Raw genomic sequence first — 9972 nt, 5'->3', positions numbered from 1 at the left:
CATTTGAAGACTGCTGTCATTTGGCCAATTGCTATGGCTCTGGTATGTTGAAAAGTAATTCCTTCACTTCTTCCAGGCAAAGACATCTCACTCAAAATGTCTGGCTGGGGGAAACCTTCAGCAAGACTTGTACCATGCATCAGTCCAACTTGCTTTGTTGTGTAACTTTTTGCTTCTTCTATCTTGTGTGGGAGAATGTCCCTAAAATACTTATTTTTCCTCCTCCAAATTCCTACATTCAGTACCTCCCTGTCTACAAAACCCTTGTCAGTAATTAAGTAGCTTGTATGTTACAGCTGTGCTTGGTATGATAATTACCCTGCTGTTAGTTCTCCCTGTTGACTGTGTTCATCTATCATCCATTACCATCAGCTCAGATAGAATTTGGAGTGGTATGAAGTACCTCATACACTGAAGAACCAGCATTTTGAAGGACTTGCAGGTGCTACTACAAGGTAAATAGCTAATATAATCATTCCTCTGCATTACCTGAATTTTCTAATATATTCAGCAAAGTTTATTACTCCTTTCTCAATACCAGTAAGCATTCTCTGACATATTAAAGAACTGTTTGCCTACATCTGAGAATCTACAGACAAAATCCTTGAGACCATCCTTCCTATGGTTCAGGGGCTGGAAGGAGGGAATCTCTAGTTCAGTTTCTGAGACAAAACTGAGCCATTCTGGCAAGTAGAGACCATCAGTACTTAAAATATGGTTTGCTCAGTCACCTTCTGTTACAGTCTATCTGTACATGGTTTCCAAGTGTGAGCTGGCAAAGGGCATCACCACTTTCTCTTTCCATTAGTCAAGTGCTCCTTTTACGTACAGAGCTATAGTGTAAAATGTAATAAGAAAATAATGATATGACTGCAATTGTAGCTTGATTTTTTTCCTCATGATTGGTTTACCAATTAAAAAAAACCTTTTATTATAAATCGTCTAAAATACCCATTGGGTGGTATAATTTAAAAATTTTTTCAATCTGAATTAAAATGTGAGTATCAGTATGTTCCCATAGAAACTTTATTTAATGTAACCTAAAGGAAGTTTGTTTGGGAAAAAAAAACATGACTGACCATAGTTATAGTCTGCAATAAGTTTATAATGTCTTCCTTCTCTCAAGTTCCCCAGAAGGGAAAATCAGGATAGCACATCTTGGCAGATGGAAGCATAAATCTGGCAAGGAAGAGAACACAAGTGAGAAGCATGTTGAGTCAGTCTCCTCCAAAGATGCTCGTTAAAAACCCAAAGGTACAAAATTGACCTGTTCCCAGTCCATAGAAAAAAACTAATAAAATAGAGCAGCAATAACTGCACTCACTCTTCTTCAGTGTTATGCCTCCCAGGGGCACAGACAATCAGGCAGATAAATTGTAATTTTACACCCCTTTGCCTCAGCTGCACTTAACTAGTCTGATTTTTACCTGTCACTAATAGCACCACAGAGAATTAAAATGAAAGAACTATTAAAAGCCTAATGTATTTTTTGTATGTAGGTTGTTTGCATTTCTAGTGCTTGTTTTGAAGCCTTGCATGAAGCAAAAAGTGGAGGTGATAATTCATTACCGTGCAAAATTTAAAAATACAATATTATGAAACAGAGATTTTTTTGAAAATACAGAATTTAATGCACAAGGTAATTTCAGTGAGAAGGTTCTTTGAAGAACGTTGAAAACAGTACCAAACCAAATCATACAGATTTCCAAAATAATGACAAAAAAAGGTTTTCAGAGAACACAAATTATCAAACTTTATAGCGCTTTAATAGGCCATCACCTTTAAGTTGATTCTTCCCCTTTTCCCTTCACCCATTCTTTTTTCAAATGAAATTATGCTTATTCTTCAAATGCATCTCTAAATCTCTTGGTTAATTAGTTAACAATAGAAGAAAGGTGGAAAAGCATCTTACCTAGACAGAAAAGGAGAATTTTAGGCAGACAGGGTTTTTTTTGACCAAATCTGTCTCTGTAAAAAATTAATGATACAAAGGTAGTTGGAAACAAATCATCAAGTACTATGCTCTATAGGGCAATTTAAGAATGTATGTGATTAAGTAAAACTTTAACCATAGGATTGGGAGGTAACTGAAATATATTCACTTTTTTTACCTTTGTTTTGCTGTTAGATATTTGATTCAGGGATGTTGTAAAGCTTTGCAGCAGTGTAGACAAAACAGGATGTTATCGCCCACAGATCAAGTATCTGAGTGGCAGCGTTCAATTTTTGCAAAGACTGTAAAGAGCGAGTGTTGCATGAAATGGGAATCTGAGCTGGAGGAATAATGATATGTTTCTGCCCCCATTCACAATTATAAAGCCTTTAACCTCCAAGGGGTAAAACACCTTTCTGTGTGTTTGTGCATGGGAGGAGGAGAACAGCTGGGACGGGACAGAGCCTGGAGTGTGAGCTGGTTGCTCCCACTGCTCTCAGGGCCACAAGAGAGCCAGGATGGCAAGTCATGCCGAGTGGGACCTTCTCCTGCAGTAAAGCTGCTGCCTCACATTTGGGAGGAAAAAAGGCTACAAAGGTGAAGGGAGAAGATGAGCTATCCTGACAGCTCATGCTGCTTGAGTGCTGGCCTGTGGGGTAGAAGAGTGTGCTGTTTATATGCCTCTTCACCTTGCCTATGCCTGCTGTCACATTGGGTTTTCCAAGAATTATTTTGGCTGCATTTGATCACTGTTATTGGTGTGAAATTTTGTCCCCTGTTAAGCTCCTGGTAAAATGCCTGTTGTCCTCAGTACAACTGGATCTGGCCACTGAAAAAACTTCAGAAGTTGCAGCATTCACGTGAAAGGGTCACAGACATGAAACTGAAATGGATTATGGCAATACCTGGTGTATTTTTTACTCATAGCTGTGAATGACTTTAAAATCTCATTCCCCATCATCCATACAGAAAATCCTGGTACCTGAGTTTGGTTAACATCTAGGGTATAGCCACATTGTAGTATTCCTTCTTTACATGCCTAATTCTGCATGTAGTTCACAGACAATAAAATCCAGAATACAGGTAATCCTCCATCTTTCTATCACCCATCTCTTTCCTGCTGCCTGGAGATATCATTGATCCTTCATTCACGTGGGGAGTTGTTCAAACTGATTAGCACCGGCAAAAGTAATCTCAGGGTCCTCCTGGCTACTTGACAAAAAGAGCATAACTGACTTTAGGCTACTCTCTAGAAGCAGTACAGAAAACATTCATGATTTCAAATAGGAAATAGGTAATAGGAACGTATTCCATCACAGTGCATCATTTCACAGCAGTTTAGCTGAGCATTCGCTGGGCCAGGGCGTCTGTACTGGAAGCACACAAATAAGTTTCTCCCATGCAGGTGAGGATGAGGAGCAGAATCCTGAATCCTCTCCAGTACCCGCTTGGTGGTCAGTTGAGAACATGGAGTATGTTCTGAGAGCAACCACCTTGACTGTATTTTTCAGGGTACAGAATTACCTTATCACTATGAAATAAGTGCAGTGTTAGGGAGGATTCTGCTTTAAGTCTAAGCTTGGCTGTGGGGCACAGTGAAAGCCATATAGTGGGCTGACACAGTGGTTTGCCTGATTCTGTTTCTTCTGTCAGATGCTTGCCAATGTTGCTGATGAATATTAGGGAGGGAAGTATTCTGAAAAAGCCCCAAACCAAGTGAAAGAACAGAATATTAGATCTGTATTTCTGCTACCAGATTGTCAGATGATCCATGGAGTTACTACACAAGGTTTAAAATGTTGAGAGAGAATTCTAAATATAATTTTTAGTATCCAGATAGCCTCTGAATCTAATAAAGCTTTTCATCAAAATGAGATGTTATATGCAGACTTTTGTTAAAAAAAAAATAATTCTACAGAAAGGCACCCAAAACCTGTGCTATTTGTGCTACTCTGTTTCTGTGGAAACTGCGTGTTGGAAGAGAAGAGAGAAAACAGGGGGGAGAGAATGAGAGGTGAAGTGTTTTGGGCTGAAGTCCCACTGGCCAGTCACAGTTTGAGCTGAGCTAAGTCAGACAAGCAAGCCCTCAGTGCTGAAGTCCAGATAGTTTTCTTTCCTCCTCTCAATTTGTGGTGAGGGAGGAGTCTGGTTCAACAGACACCTTTCCAAAAGTCACAGAATCACAGAGTATTCTGAGTTGTAAGAGACCCACAAGGAGTGGTTGCTTAAGCAATTTATCTGGGTTTTCCCCTGATTTTTACTCATATCAAAGAGGTGATATTTACAGATATTTTATGCAACAATAGTTTTAGTCAATCAGGAAGCAGTAGAGCAAGGTTTGCTCTGAATAGAGCCTTCCATTGACAGACATGTTGCACAGTCACTGCTCTTCTGAAAGGCACCATTGTGTCCTTCAGAGGACAGTCTCCTCTTCCAAAACTGAAAAGATACCTTTTCATCTTTCTAGGGCTTCCAACACATACGTGTTTTTGATTCATTGCTATGAAAGACAGACAGCCTTGACTAATAAACTCAGCTCCTTACTTTCTATTCCCTGATAACTGTTTCACTGACAGTCATACTGCTTTTTCCTAGAATAAAAACCTTTCTTTAAAGTAATATCTAAATTAACATCTTAATATATTGTGAATCTTTTCTGTTGTTGGTCAATATTTGCCTGCTGCCTTTGGGTGTGGGTCTGGTTAAAAATCCTAACATGCTACAGTTGTGATTGGCCTTATTCTGTAGAAATAGAAAGTGCAGGAGTGCTCTGTTTCTACCACATATACACAAAAAATTTACCAGGTTGACGTTACAGTCTGGGGCTCCAGGTTGGAGAGCCTGGGCATTTTCCTATTTATCGTCAGTACATGCTGCTACAGAAGACCAAATGGACATGTGTGGCACATAATATTATGTCCAAAGTTCATCAGAGAATTCTGAGCTACTGCTGGAACAGACAAAGCAGTTTGCAAGAATAGAGAGTCTGAAAAAAAAAGTTAACTAAGAAAATGACATAATCTTTTCAAATTTGGGTATAAGTGTGTACAGACCCAAGAATTTCAGAATAATTTCTTACAAAAAGAAGCTAAAGGGAAGGACCAAACTCACATGGACAGTAGCTGTGCATTTGGGGCCTCTGCCTAGAGCAATGAACACCTGCTTCTTGCTCTGCTGCTGCTTCAGCTTCTTAGTAAGACATTAAAATCTATTCAAGTCTCCCTCTAATTTCTATGCATGGCAGTTAGCAGTCAAACATGAAGAGAGTTGACTCGCACAATCCAGGGAACCCTGCAGCCCTTTCCTTTTGTATGCCTGTAGTGTGTTGCACTGTGCATGAAAGCAGCAGGAGAAGAAAAAAAAAAAGAAAGTAGTTGGTACCAGGCACTGGTGCTGCCTTTGTTCTTTTGTGTATTAATGTTTTCATAAACTACAGCTGAGTTGCAGGTCAACCTAACTTTCCAGTTTTATTTTATTTGTAAGCCATTCTGCATTTTAGAACGGTGTTTATTGTTTACAGTTGGCAGGTCTGACTGCACTCCTCTTTAGGTTATTCAGGCTTTGACGGCTTAAGAAATATCTGTTTGTTGAAGTGCTTACTGCTGTTCACCCATTTTGTAATGAGTAGGAAGTTCAGGCCACACAAAGACATTATGATACAGTCAGAACATGCCAGAAACACAATACATTGAAGCAACACTCCATTAACCCAAGTTAGGTAGCGCAGAAAAGTGATCACATTTATATCAGTATATGCCTTAGGAGACAAATTAGCCTTTTATTCACTGTAATCCATAAAATTCTCCAGGCACAAAACAGAGGGCATTCATCAGCAGCTACTTGGCTCTCCACACCTCCCTAGAATAGGGTCTTGAACTTATCCTTACAAACTGAGAAAGTGTGAAAAACTCTCTCCATGAGTAGTATGAAAGTCCCATTTTAAACTCATGAAAGCCAAGATAGGTGAACAGCATTCACAGAAACACTGTGCCTCACTGCTGCAACATCACACAGCAGCCCTGTGTGGACAATTTCTGTACAGAGACTTTACTGTGGACAACACACTCCTCTGTAGACAGACTGTTCTTTCATAGGTCCATTAAGTTTTTGTGCCACTGTTAGTCATCACTGGTCTACAAATTCCACTCATTTTCTTGGTGTTAATTTTCCTGTTACATAAATGTGGTTGAGAATAGAGTGGCAATTACAACATGGATAATCTTGTATAAATACATTGTATTTTCAATGCTTTCCCTCTTGCTGACAACCATAAAGTCTAATAAATCACCAAAGCTTCATAATGCATTTTGAAGCATCCCCCTACACAGCTGTTCAATCACATACTCACTTGAGTATAATCAGAAGAGATCTCTTAAAAAAATCCACGGTAAGTGTATATTTCTACAAAATACATTTACGTAGTGTGTGAACAGCAGCTGCATCCTCTGGCAGCACACATTATTTGCCATTGATCTGATACTGAGAAAAAATGCCCTATAATAAACTGCAGACAGATTTTTAGAAGGGTTTTCCTCCGGGTAGATTGAGGAAATCTGAGTCAACTCCGGGCAGTTCAAGGTAACGACCTCACAGTGCTGTACTCAAGTTCAAAGAATTTAGGTTCAGGATTTTTCATAACTTTTACAGAAACCGCAAAAATTACAAAGGCAAGTAGCTTGAATACGCCCCTGCTCAATGACAGCGTATTGATAAAAGCATGCTCTGTTTTTCTCAGCAGGATGTGCCATATAAACACACACACTCGGCAAGCAGCTTGAGTCACTGCCTGGCTGCAGCTGAAATGATGTGCCTTGCAAAGTTGCAAGTCAGACTAACAAATCCATGCTTTGCTTTAAAGAACAAGATGCCAAATTCTGATTTGCCGTTTTAAGACTGGATGATTCACATAAGTGACATAGAGACAGGGGTACTTTCCGAGCTAAGAATACTCACAAAAGATCTCTATTTATCTGACTTCAAATATATTTGGACACACCGGTAAAAATGTGAACAGACTTTGGACATTGGGAAGAATGCAGTTCACCTAGTCCACAAGAGAATAAATTAGAAGGTCTGAACTCAGTGCAAATGAGAGAGTATTATCTTAAAATCATAACCTTGCAATTTTTCTTGCATCTCTCAATCGGAATCAAGGCATAAGGTTCGATGTCCATTTAAAAATCTCACTTATAAATCACTTATATGTTCATTAGCTGAAAATTATTTATCGGCAGATGGGTTCCATTAAAAACTACCAAGAAGGTGCTGACCTATGAAACCACTACTGTGTTTCATGAGTAATAAAACCAATGTAGGTCATTTTTTGACAAATTTATGTTCAGTGTTCCCTACTCCTCCGCCCATGATGCAATAAAACTATTCTTTCTCTTTGCTTCCCATACTTCCTTCCAATACCCTCAGCTGCCTTCCGTATCTCAGATGCCTTTCTGCCACCATGTTATTGCAGTATTTGTACATTATTCCAGACGCCACCTTTGCCCTCTGTTTGCCCTTTTCCAGCTTGTTGCCTGGACCATGGTAGGAGAAGGGGTTGACTCATTGATAAGGATGCAGCAACTCCTGCCAAATAGAGTAGAAGCCTCCTGAGTTCTCCTTCCTTTGCTGTCAAGGGATGCATTAGTAGTGTCTATCCCTAGTATCCTCATAGTAACTTTGAGACTTCATAACTGGAAGACTAACCTACTACCAGCTTCATTTGAAATTGGACAATTAATTAAAAATATATCAGATGGGGACCAACCCTTTATACAAATCTTGTTTTCTTAGAGGATATGCTAAGAAATATTAATAGAAATCCTATTAAAATTAAAACAGGAGTAAAATAGCAATTAAAGTAGCTTTAGGAATGTTTCACGTAGATATTTTAATTAGAGTATGAGGTTTCTTGCACTCAGCACTCGGTGAAAATAAATAATTTTCCACTTCAGAAAAAAAAGGAACTTAAGAAAGAGGTTAAATGAGTTATGATGTGAATAAGTTATTTAGAGTTAAAACTCTATGAACTTAACTAAAAATTTCTGACATTTGCAAATGTTCTGGTGCTAGTGTTTCTTGGCATTTTAAAATGACTGTGTTGTGAGCTGCAGTACTTATGCAGGGGAGAGCAATTTGACATATATCTCTGTTTAGATTCCATACTTCTATCCCTGCAAAAGGATGACTTTCCAATTTAATTAAATACTACTTGAATAAAAAACTGTGTCTGTGGTTAACTGAGTGTCTGCTCTTCATTAATAGATGTCTTTGTTTTATTGCTTAGGAAACAAACATAAATGCAGCATGACAACAACATGAAAATTTTGAGATAGCTTTTTCACAGCTTTCAGATATTGCAAACAGAAGTTGAGAGTTAGAGTACCATGACATCATTAATTAAATTAAACTTTCCTTAAAAGATTAATGTAGTAAAAATAGAGATGTTTTAAAGTCCAAGTGCTGAAATATATGGGGTGAATTGTTGCTATATACAAACAGGAATTATTCCTTTATCCAGAGTTCAAGCCTAGAAAGCCCCCTCCCATATGTAACTCTTAAGAAACAGGAAATTAATTATATAATACTCTGAGAAAAACAGGGAAAGAATCTGAAATATTTATGTACTATTTTTTTTTAATCTATGCACTGTCTGCTGGGGAAGCATGATTAATCAGTGATTAAATTAAGGGAGAAAAAAAGGGGGTTATATGCATAGTATTCAACAAACTAATCTAAAGCAGTCTAAACTTTCACAAGTCCAGTCTAAACTGCAAAGTGTTGTGCTGCACAACATACCCAAACCCTGGTTCCTCCACAGAACACAGTACAGATGCTTTCTGGCCTCATGCCCAATTCCTATTCCACCCATCAACACCAGGTGGTGGAGAAGGTCAAGCCTGGCTGGATTTCATTTCAATGTAAGCCTGAGAAATAGCTGGGGATTCTGGGTCCTGGATTTCAGATCGACTCAGTCATCTGCTGGCCAACAAGACTGTAATGTATTGCTACATGGCAGAGTGTAATTTAGGGTCTAAGGCCACAGATATAGTTCTCAGCTCTGCAGATCCTGAGTAACTACAGACTGTGTTAACAAATTTAAGCTAATATAACTCGTTGGTTTACATTTATCCAGCAGTGTAGCCTGCTAATTTTATAGGTTACTTATTCATTAATTCACTAATTTAGTGCAGAGTAACCACAGGTCACTAATAATGGGCTGCTCCTATAGTACCCAGACTAGCTCATTTAGAGCTAACTCTGAACTGTTTATTCAAGTTGCACCTAGACCTTTGTCTGCAGTGAGCATTTAAAAAAATTCGGGAAAGCATGTCGGTTCCTGACAACAAAAACCTAAAATTACTGTGATGAAACTGAACCATTTCTTGTCAGAGAGAGGAAAAGTTAAGAGTTACACAAGGCCACTGATGTCCAAAAATAGGACAGGAGAGGAAGCATGGCTTATACTTTTATACCTTTCAATCTGTTCCTGAAAAAGTCATATTAGGAAATGTACTTCAAGTCCCCTGCATAGTGAAGTGGATAAATTAAAGTAATTTGGTATCCATCTCACCTATTTTGCTGTGTGAACCTGAATTACAGCATGTGCACTGTGATGCTATTTTGTAGCCCTGCACAATTCAGGACAACTTCTATTTTCATCTGTCTGCTTACTAATTTGCCATTTATCTCTTGAGTATGAGGGACCATACAGCAGTTTAAGTCCCTGTTTTCACGTTACTTTCTTCATTTCTGTAGAGCTATTTCATTTAAGCAATGCAAAAAGAGACTCTCTGGGACAGCTGTGTTCCAGCATGCTGTGAGCTAAGTGGAGACTTGCACAACCTTCTAGTGGTCCTCTGGGGTGAGCACAGCAAAGAAGAAAATTCTGGATGGCAAACTCTTACAGATAAACACTTTTTGTAAGTTTGATAATGAAAGAATGAAGCAGGGAGTAAGTCAATGCCAGAAAAAGAAAATAAAGTACATCTACTTGTTCATTCACATTGGACAGCTTTTGAGGCAGAAGAGTTTGTCTCAGATTT

The sequence above is a fragment of the Chiroxiphia lanceolata genome, chromosome 5 (genome assembly GCF_009829145.1).
Source record: "Chiroxiphia lanceolata isolate bChiLan1 chromosome 5, bChiLan1.pri, whole genome shotgun sequence".
Classification (NCBI taxonomy): Eukaryota; Metazoa; Chordata; class Aves; order Passeriformes; family Pipridae; genus Chiroxiphia; species Chiroxiphia lanceolata.
This window is presented reverse-complemented; position numbering follows the sequence as displayed.